This window comes from Rhipicephalus microplus, chromosome 2 (assembly GCF_043290135.1).
Source record: "Rhipicephalus microplus isolate Deutch F79 chromosome 2, USDA_Rmic, whole genome shotgun sequence".
NCBI classification, from domain to species: domain Eukaryota; kingdom Metazoa; phylum Arthropoda; class Arachnida; order Ixodida; family Ixodidae; genus Rhipicephalus; species Rhipicephalus microplus.
Window position 1 is genome coordinate 233,246,360 of NC_134701.1, and position 11,399 is coordinate 233,257,758.

The following is an 11,399-nucleotide window of genomic DNA, read 5'->3' on the forward strand; positions in this document are numbered from 1 at the left end:
GGCTAACTTTTATATGTAGACGCTTGATATTCGAACTTACGCAATGTGAAAACGAGGGCGTCAGCTGCATAACTAAAGTTTATTTACTGAATGAAACAATAGAATAAATTCCAGTCAGACCTTCGTCAACTGTTTTTCTCAATTTTCTAAACTCCCGAAATGGCCTCATCGTTAACATAACTAACTCTCTTGGTAGATAGATGGTAAAGAAGCGTATCTAAGTTTCATAGAGCAATCGAGAACGACAAACGTTTGTTCGATAGTGCGGTTTGAACTATCCGCGAGTTCATACGGTACGTCTCAAAGGTAGTTTTTTTATGCCGATGGCCGGTTGGTTGCCTGGCGTGTCGCTTTGCGAGACAAATGTGGCGTTGCTGAAAGGTCAGCTGTCCAGGGATTTGTGCCAGCGTCCAAACTGCGCCAGCTCGCATTCCTGGTGGGATCATTTGCTACTGGGTACGCTACTGATCGCGACATCCACATACACACTCGTAGCTATCTTCTGTACGTGAATGCCACGCACGTCAGCGTTAGATTAGGCGGACGCTCTAATGGCTTTACGATACGAAAGTCATATTTCACTCTCCACCCGTTTGTACTGTAGATTAGATATTTACTAGCACATTTTGTGTTGGAACAGAAAAATACGCTCCTACCAGTAGTAGACTACATGTGCACAACACACAACCAACCAGCGCGAGTGCAGCCCGGTTGATTAATGTACGACTTCAGAATTAGGAAAATTGTGTACTATGTGGCAGGCAACCTTCACACATAAGCCCATTGAGGAACAGCACTATTTCAAAGATGATGTCTACAAGTGACGCCAGCTGGAAGTGACGCATAAAATTGAATTTGCACTTCCTTGGAGTACGAATTATCTCGTGCCTCCCAGGGCATGCCTTGTGTTGGTAATCATACACGTTAGACACAATATTCTTGCGTGCGCTTTACTACGCTTCTGCAGTGCTTGGGCGAGCAAAGTGCAGACATCAGCAGAAAGTCAACATCTACTGGAGGCGTCTTATGATTTGACTTAATCACCTCAGTTTCCTGGCATACCTGCTTAATGGCACGCGTCAGCAACGCCAAATTTCTGATACACTTAGTCTGACAGAGACAGAAAAAGTTACAACAGAGCGAGGACGAGTGTATATGAGGCCGTTACTGCTGCGCTCTTACTCGTAATAATCCCATTAAACTTTTCTATTTCGCCACGCATATCGGGTAGCTTTTTATGCTTTAACCACGTATTTTGTGGGCTGTTCACAATGAACATGCCTAAATACAGTCTCCAACTGCACTGCTACACTGCAAGCATGAGCAGACTTCACTTCCCAGCCTTCAACAATTACCGTGAGCTTAATGTAATCACTTTTCTGATGCCTCGCGCATAGTTCTTGTACATACTAGAGATGGCTTGAAAGCGTATGAATACTCTTTCTCGTTGCATTTTTAGATGTGTTTAACGCATTTTAAGGAGAGATATGGCGTCAGAGTCTTCTATAGTCTAATGCTTAAAACGTTGATGTTCGCTGTGACAAAAATGTAGAAGCCATCGTTTTTTTTTTGTATTACACTGAACTGCGCAAACGATTAGGCGCATTAGTAATATCTACGTAGACTAGAATAAACTTTTCTCGTTATACTTTTAGTAGAAGACATAATAAGTTAATAAACTTATTGGTCAGTGAACTCACTCATAAGTCGAATCACTCCCACTGACTCAGACTCAGATCAAGCCCCGAGTCTGAGTGAGTGCGGATGAGTAAAGTTTTTTGGAATTCTGAGTCCGAGTGAGGCCGCTTGAAGAACATTTACGTGAGCGTCACCCGTGTAAAATCGGCTTAGAAAAGTTTTGGTAAATCGGAGGCCAAGTGAGTTCAAACCGCAATATATATTCCTTGAGTTAGTCTGAACGAGTATCGTTTCTTTTGCTGACCTATAAGGTCCTGTTTAGTCATATTTAGCATTACTATCAATCTTACCTAGATTCCAGTTTGTCTACTCGCCCGTGTACCAAAGCAGTGACATTCATAGCCCTGGTAAATATATTAACGTCTTAATGCTAAAGAACTTGTTTCGCAGAAATTCAGGTGGTGGCACCGGTGTTGGTGTTGGCGTCGTTGATTGAGAGCTAAAAATAATCATCTTTTAGTGACCGAAAAACCGAGAAAGATTCTAATAAATTATGCAATCAAAATTGTGGGTATGAGTGTGGATCGAAACCGGGTCGTTTGCGTTGCAAGCGGGCCTTCTGCGATACAGCCACGCCTCTGTTCAGTTTTTTTTTGTTTTTTTTGCATGCTATTTGTTAAAATGTGAGCTAGAATGAACATAAAATGAAAGTATTTGTATGAAATATGAGTACAATCACACAGCGACAGTAAGCGTCCAAAGGTTAATGAGGAAATACTCAATAATTAGCTAAGTTTTCTACTGCACAGCCGCTCAACTGCTTGTAAATACAGTGAAAATAACTTCCTCGGCTTGGAAAGGCAGGAAAAGTTTCTTCCATGCGTTACAAACACACTCGTTTTGTACACATGCATCACAATACATTATGAAATATCACTGTTATAATTCGTCGTGCAATCGTCCTTTGTTCATCGGGAGTCAGAACGAGGGATTATCGTAATGACTTCACATTTGAAAGCCAGTCACTCACTACAAAAGCCCCTCACGTTACTGCATCCTTAAGGCCTCATAGAGGACGCATGTAAAGTTCGCAAAGATTTCATATACTAAGTGTTTGAAGTACGCACTAAAAACAGAATGTCGCTCTCGCATCCAACTCTTGAGGTGAAGCTTAAGGGTCCCCAATATTTTTTTTACCAGAGTTGTGAATGACGTAGGGAAAGAGGAGGGAGGGTGCCTTGAAGGGAAGTTCTTGATAAAAGATATATTATCAATTACAATGAAAATGACCTTACTTGTTTGCAAGCCCTCAAAACTCACTTTTGAAGATACCTTGTCAAACGAAACCAAGAAGAGCACCGATTAGATGATGTATTGGTGTTAAGGAGCACTAACGTCATGGTCAAAGAAGCTAATTTGGGGATAGCCGATTCATGAGTCAACGCTCTCGTACTCACTTACACTCCGATCGGACTGTGAGTTTGAGTGAGTCTGCTTGAAAAGAATGGTCGTGAGTCTGAGTCCGGCTCAAGAAAATTTTTGGCAATTTGAGTCCAAGTGAGTCCAAAGTTCAAAACACATTTCGTGAAAGAGTCTGAGTGAGCTCCATCAGTTTTGCCGACCTGCGTACTTATCAACCAACTGAAAGCTTCACCAACATATGCTGGCGAGAGCTGATGTTTTTTTTATTTGTTTTTAATATCAGAAGTTTGGTCTTTCATAATTGAGAGAGCATGCATTTATTATACAGAACACCAGAAAATATTGTCACTGAAGCATACATTTATATTAAAACAAAGAAGATACCTAAGCTACTCGAAAGATGATATTTTCTGTAACCTTCACCAGCCCTTCCCCGCTATTTCTTAAAACGTTAGTCAGCTAATGACAATCTACTTCATTAACAGATGCGTTCTGAGTATTGAGACATGAACGTTCATATCAATTTTCTTGCATGCAAAGTGAGCTTTTCGAAGTGTTGTGTAGACTAACGTTAAATAATATGATACGTTCTGTCTTTTTCTACAAGAGAAATCTCTGAGTTCCTATTGGTTACGCTGTGGCAGTTCTCATCCCTTAAAACGTTTCAGACGTTTAAAATACTAATATTAGTACGCACGGTAAAAATTCATTTCGCCGTCAAATTGCACTTTAGTTTATCTAAAAAAAATTTGTTTTCTTTTATACTGCGGGAAAACTGATGCACCGCTGAATTCGTGACTGCGTCTCACGTTATCCGTAGTTTGAACGCTCACTTCACGAAGTGCCAAGAAAAGTGATGATCCAGAACATTGCGCGAGTCATCACAAATGAGAGAGAATGGGGACATACATTCTGAAAGATTTAATGCTGATTTCGACTGTAATAAATGTGAAAATAATCTTCCTAATAAAAGTATGTAAGCTCGAAGTGCAATATGCTATCGTTGTTAATTATGAAATCAGTAAAAGATTGTTTATAGAAAAGAGGGTGGTTGAAGATTCTATGACACAGAATTTGTATAAATACTGGCAACTCCCTTTCTTTTTCGGGTTCAGCTTGAATCGGCTGTCTCAGGCGTATTCATGTCTACTGAGGTTCGAACCTAGAACTTTTTGATAAGGAGCGCAACAAGCTACGTACTGCTCAACGGGGACATGATGACAACGCCCGTTTTCACGTCAAAGTGCCACATATTTATGTTCCTGCTCAACGAATGCCACTGGCATTCATTTAAGTCCAATCGGATGCTTGATTGTGACATAATATATTTCTTCTCGGCGCGATCAAAACTGACAGAAAATTTGACTATACGCTTTTTATATTTGATAATATCTTTCATCCCGGTTCGAACGTAGGCCTACTACTGGTAAATAATTCATGTTTTATGTCGCAACCTAGAAGTCGTGGTAAAGTCTTCGAAACTGCTTTACATCATATTTCCCACTGCAACGTAGTGATGTGCCAACCTGTCCCTGTGGCGCAGTGGATAGCGCGTTGGACTTCTAATCTAAAGGTCCCGGGTTCGAATCCCGGCAGGGATGCTTGCGCTTTTAAACGTGAACTTTTTCAACAATTTTTTTTCTATGACAAGCTCAGAGTGGCATAACGAAGCTTGAAGGAGTCAGAAAAAAACTATAATAAAGTACTTTTCTGAAAACATTACCTCCTTTATAGCTACAAAAATGTACAAGGCTCTAGCTCTGAAAACAATATTAGTAACTGCTTTCACAGTAATCATTATTGGGTCATTAAAGTTGGTAAGCTAAAGTTTTAATATTCAGAATCATTTCAGTCACAAAAAGCTACACACAAACTGCCAGTGTGTTTGTCAGAATAACGTAAAAAAATTTTTCGTGGAATGCTGTGCGGGAGCTCTGATCACGTTTAAAGCACGCTTATTTGAATTACGCGTAACGTTGCTGGCAGTAATACACTCGAGCAGTTGTGGGTTGTTTTCAAATTCGCTACCCGAGTTTGCAAGTCGTGCATCATATTTCTTGTATATGTGCAGTAGCAAGTAAAACTTGCACATCAGCTTTTTTTAAGACGCAGTGGCTATTATCTTGAAGTGACTGCAAAAAATCTGACAAGCAAAAGACCTATTGATGAGCCCGTTATTTTGTATGAAGGGGGGACTGGTAACAGCTTATTTACGGCGCATTTTTAACACATATTCTCGGAGACCAGGCTCATAGCGCAATTTGTAAGTTCGGCCATAGCTTCAACGTTGCTCGCCTTTTTCCTGGCGTTTGAGTTGCTGGTTTCCCACCAACGTTCGCTAAGCAGGCAATAAAGAAAATAAATCTCTCTGTTGAAGTTGATAGCGTATGTGTTGAATTTTTATTTGAAAGGTCCCGAGTACAAACGCCGCCTAGGTTATTACAGCATTTATTTCCTATAAGTCGTGCATGGAATCTAATGGAATGGTGATGGTGCGCTCATAAACTTTCATGCTTCTTTGAAGCACTCTAAGTGAGGTGTATGAGATGCTTAATTTAAAGGTGCATGCACCAAGTGAGGGAGAAAAATTCAGCAAATCTAAAGGCGAATTTCAGAACTAGTTTGAATGACCACCAAATAAGTTCCCACCCCCTACTGTATACAGATATTTTTACTACACATATCTCGAAAAGAATGCATATTGTTTTGTAACGAGTTTCAGTAAACATTTTGGTCAATAGGATTAAGAAATAATTAGAAGCTGTGCGTTGACTTTGCAGTGCTCTTCCTTATATGCAGCCTATACACTAATTAGATTTGACTCAGCGCAAAGTACCTGCACTGTTTATTCCAGGCCGTACATCCCGATTCGCTGCAGTAAACCAGTGTTGACCACCTTCCACCCAACTTTTTGCACTGAGTCTCTCACCCAAACGTAATTATTTCCAAAGAACGTACTGGAGATTAGCTACCACAAAGACATATGTAGAATGTTCACTTTTATTAACACGAAGGTGTTTTATGCCAGGGCCCACCAGGCCTCAAATGACGTATTTCCGTCACGGATATGACGTAGTAAATTTTTTGCTCACAGATATCAAAGAAAAAGAAATAGAAGAGAGTGGCGTGTCGAACTAGTTTCCTCGCACTGGGCGCTAACCACTAAGCCACAGAGCTAACCTCTTCCAACTCGGTATCAGGAAGCTTACTTATATACACTACGTACCACTGGCGGTCGTTCGAGCTCAACGACCTCAGAGCAATAAAGGTGTGAAGGTCGCGCTCTGAAGGTGAGCGCGTCGCGCCACTCCGCGCGTCACCTTGCGCGAGTGCCCCTCAAGGTGTGGTCGAAGTGCGCGCGATGTTCGCTAACGTGGTGGCTCACTCGAGTGAGCCCTTTTCTCCGGATTTGGGCGCTTTGTAAGCCTTGTATTTCCACCGCAAGTTTGCTTTGAAAGTGCACTGGGTAAAGAGAGCACGGAGGTGTCTTCACTCGCTGCCGCGGCCGCTTTTATGCAGTATCATGTAAGCGGCCGCGGCAGAACAAAAAATGATGACGCCGCTGATGATGATAACAGTATAATAGATAAAGCAGTATTATAGCAGTGCATATAAACTGCTGTTGAGTGAGCATATTCTAGATGGCACTACCGCTACCCTCCTATTGGCTGCCGCGCGGGCTGTGCTTAAGTGCGCGGAGAACGAGTGTGTTTCTCAGGGTCGCTGTTGGTGCCCCATGGTAGGACGGACATGGACGAAGTGGAGCTGCAAGTGTGGAGGGCCGCGGCGGCTTATGCTCATCGCCACCTCGGTGGCCGGGATATGAATGCCTCTGTGTCTCCTGTATCGCCACCGTAAGTGTCTGGTCGTAGGTGGGGCATGGACGAAAAGGAGCGGAGGGTCGCGGTGACTGATGCTCCTCGCCAGACAGACAGACAGACAGACAGACAGACAGACAGACAGACAGACAGACAGACAGACAGACAGGCAGGCAGGCAGGCAGGCAGGCAGGCAGGCAGGCAGACAGACAGACAGACAGACAGAAGCATGGATGGAAGAGTAGGTTTAGGCACAGATTGACAAACGGCGCATGAAGGAACAGATGGACGGGCTAACGAATGCACGGACGGACGCAAGGATAGATGTATGCTTCGCTCCACTCATCACCATTCACTCCATAGATATGCTGTAACTTTTTGTTTATGAAACTTTTAAGCAGACGCTGCCTTCGTCCACGTTGCGAGGCGAGGAAGGGGGAGTGTAGGAGAAGAGTTAGTAGAGAAGAAATACGCATGCGCGAACGTGGTGTAAACGCCTTGGTAAAGGTTGCCTAAGAGAAGAGAGAGGGGGCGAGCAAGCGTAGGCTTACAGACGCTGCCTGCGTCGGCGCTGCGAAGCGAAAGAGGGGAGAGTGTAGGAGAAGGAAGAGTGGAGTGGGAGACACGCATGCGCAGTAAGAGTGGTTTCGCCGCACACCGGATTGAGCTCGACCCTAAGCTGATTCGCATTTAAAATGAGCGAAAACCGCCTCCCTGTAAAAAATTGGTTCCGTATCTGCATGTTAATCTGCAAATGTCGTCGAAAGATGACAGTCTTACGTCTGGAGAGATTGAACAAAATGTTTATTTGATGTTATGCGCAAGAAAATTGGAGAATCGTGCTCTGGAGGCACTGCGTTAGAGTGGCTCGAGCGTGCAGCGGAGGCGAACGAGCGCACCAATTGACGTCGCACGTGAGACACGAGCGGTATCTGGCAGTTATCTTGGAAAACGAAACGCGCGACTCTGAGACGGGTGAGTGCGCCCGTCTCAGAGTGCCGGGTATCAGAGTGCCGGGTTTAAAGTGCCGGGTATCATTAAGGGTGCACAAACAGACAAATGGACAGACATACAGACCAAAATTTCTGCATCGCAGGTCCCCAAGAAAGACCATCGTCTTTAGAAAAGCGCTGTGCGAGAAGCACTTTTCGTTGTCCTCACTTATCCGCTTTGCAGCTAGATGGCACCACCATCATGCCACCATACCATGCAATTGTTCCTCTTTTTCATTTTTCTAGTCGCATTGAAGTGAAATGAGCCAAATAATAATGTCAATTCAAAAATGTGTCCGAGTTTGGGGTGGTAGCTGTGCTGCACGTATTGAAAGCATATGCCGGTTGTCATCTATAAGGGAAGGTACGCGGCCACGTGTCGTGACCGAAGATTTGCTTAGGTCAGCCTTCAGTGCAGCAGAAGCTAGGCATTTCCTTCCACCATGAAGAATGATTCAAAACAGAACAGCGACCGTGGGAAAAAGTATCCGATACAAAGAGATCAGTTAGCCAGACGTTGCAGACCTACCACAATTGCAAGCGAGGAGCGCCAATCGCAATGAAGAGACACCGCGGCACCCCGGTTGCTGCAGCCGCACGCGCTCAGGGTGTCATGCTCATGGCGTATTATTTCAGCTGCTACCGGTCCCCACTAAGACGCTTGGCACGACGGGAAATAGCTGAAAAAACACGTTTCTCAGTCTTCCACAATAAATCATTTTCCTGTATTTGTTATTTTCAGCCCTTAAATTGTTGTTCAGCTACAATTGCCTCCCGCTATGCCATCGTTCCGTATCCCTTTATAAAATCTGTTGTGTATGTTCTCTGATTGTATTCAAGGCAAGAATGTTTTGCCGAATGTGACACCATTTGGGCAAATTCGATTATACATGACTTTGAATAATTGATGTATTTGATTCCTCATGCACTTCTCCATAGCTTCCTTTAATTGGAATTTCTATTCTATGTATTAAAATAGGAACTGAAGTTCCTGTAGAACATTTACTTTAGTGCATTGGACCCCACCGGAATTTCCGTCTTTATTACTATCCCTTTTTTATCCGGACTTCTATTTAGGTATACACGAGACAGAATGGCATGCCTTTAGAATAATAAAGGGGCTGTCTACCGTCTCTCACTGCTTTTCTGTTAGAGGTCACAATAAGAAGTGTACTATCTGAAGTGTTTCATCTTGCAGGGGTTTGTCTGAAATGTGTGTGCAAGTTTTTAAAACAGGATTTCGCTAGCGAGTTTGGTCTCCTTTCATCGGTGGGATGAATACTCACCACACTGCTCAGTGGAGGCGATGACAATTTTACTGCTTCTAAATGTTGAAAACTCGAACCACATGTGGTAATTGCTGGCTTTATAAAGTTATTTTATTGATGAAAAGAATACTTTAGTGGCTATTTAAGGCACGCACACACTTTTTGTTGTGCTTATTAGCAGCCGCGGAGGCCCTGTGGAGGGAAGTGAACACACTGCCGGCAGCGCCACAAGGCACCTCTTTGAACGCGTGAAAAAAAGCAGCAATTGGGCACTGGTGCCGCCTAAGACCACCTCAAGTGCTTAAAATACAATTTCGGCTTATAAGTATTTTATTTTAAGCAAAATAGGTCTACTTGCTAGGACTTCTTGATGCGGAGCAACCTATGTATATACGACTATAGGTTGCACCACATCACAGGTGGGTGATGCAAGCGGTCATTTTTCGTCGACTTCTAACATCAAGTTAAAAATATAATACCTTTTTATGGGACAAAAGCACGCTCGTTGCCACCGATGTGATGAACTCTCTGCTCATTAGTGCCACAATCAGAAAATATTTCTGAGTGGTAGACAGTACACCCAATCTGCACACCTGGCGGAAATGTCGAGGCCCGTGTGCTCAGATTTGGGTGCACGTTAAAGAACCCCAGGTGGTCAAAATTTCCGGAGCCCTCCACTACGGCGTCTCTCATAATCATATGGTGGTTTTGGGACGTTAAACCCCACGAATTACTTAATTAATCTGTACACCAAATTTGTACACCAAAAGCGCTGACCAACGCTAGGGCCTACGGTGAAAATCTCAAAGCACCAACTAACAAAACAAGCGAGCAGGGCAACACTGACCGAAACTAGGCTCTCTAAAAATTACACTCGATGCGTACCCTACACTCAGGAAATGTAAGACAAATTGTTCCAACACAAAACATTTAATACGTTCAGTTCTGTATTGTATATCACAGCAATGTCATTTACCTAATTCGTTAATAAAACAAAGATATCAACAATTGCCAAAATGATCTAAATATTCATTATAAAACAATAATCAAAATAATCAGTGACATTCTGATTTTATCTTCAAAGTTAGGAAATCTTCGTTTGACAAGACTGAGCAGAGCTTGCAGCCTTGTTCAGAACGGCTCCTTTGTTCATTTGTATTATTATTTTTACCGTATCGAAAGAGAGAGAAAGGGAAACGTAACGACTGGGAAGGTAACCAGAAGGAAAGTTCTGGCTTGCTACGCTGCACTGTGGCACTGCTGTGGTTAGTGTCGTTCAAGCGACTGAGATGCTTAGAAGATAAATACTAGGCCATGGATTAGCCTCGGGGTAGCCAAACTTCAAGAACTCGGTAGGGTCAAAGTTAACCACAAACCTACCACTGTCATTTCATGTGCGTTGCTTTGGAATGCTAAACCATGAATATGTGACCATTTTCATGAAATGTAGCCAAACTGATTTCCATAACTGTTATATAAAAAAAACATTTGCGAAATCTCTACTTAGTAATAATGTTTTTACTATGTGTTCTGAAGAATACATTCCGAAAAAAAATTGATGATGAAATTTATAGTGGCTTTGGTAGCTTTCAATTTTGTGAAATACTGGTTTCACCAACTTCCATTCAATTCTGTGGGGCGGTCATAGTACGAAGTGTGTCCCTGTGGCGCAGTGGATAGCGCGTTGGACTTCTAATCCAAAGTTCCCGGGTTCGAACCCCGGCAGGGATGCTAAGTACTGTTTTTTTTGTTAGAAGACACTTGCTTGGTATTCATTAGAGCTCAAACGCTGATGTGTTGTTAGTCATCATCATAAGCAGCAGCAGCAGCAACCTTACTACGCCCACTGCAGGGCAAAGGCCTCTCCCATAATCCGTCAATCAACCAGCGCTTGTAATTTCCGTTGCCCCGTTATACCTGCGAACTTTTTAATCTCATCAGCCCACTTCACCTCCTATCTCCCCTTCGTGCGTTTGCCTTCTCTTGGAATCCAGTCACACCTATCATTTACCCTTCCATCGCTCACAGCATTGTCTTCAATTTAAGCTGATATCTCTTTGTAGGCCTCCTCGTTTCTTCTTTGCAGGTAAGTACTGGCAAGATGCAGTTGGTATATACCTTCCTCTTGAGGGTTAATGACAGATTACTATTCATTATTTGAGAATGGTTGCGGAACGTAATCTACCCCATCTTTATTCTTCTAGTTATTTCACTGTCGTGGTTCGGTTCCGTGGTAACTGCATGTCCAAAGTATACATACT

At 43.0% G+C, this 11,399-nt stretch overlaps 2 non-coding genes across 2 annotated transcripts; both read left to right on the forward strand.

Moving 5' to 3' along the window:
• The first annotated feature begins 4,588 nt into the window (after positions 1-4,588).
• On the forward strand, positions 4,589-4,661 carry TRNAR-UCU (transfer RNA arginine (anticodon UCU)). The gene has a single exon. It is a non-coding gene; the product is annotated as a tRNA-Arg (tRNA).
• Positions 4,662-10,796: 6,135 nt separating this feature from the next.
• TRNAR-UCU (transfer RNA arginine (anticodon UCU)) lies at positions 10,797-10,869 on the forward strand. Its single transcript has one exon. It is a non-coding gene; the product is annotated as a tRNA-Arg (tRNA).
• Positions 10,870-11,399: the final 530 nt, after the last annotated feature.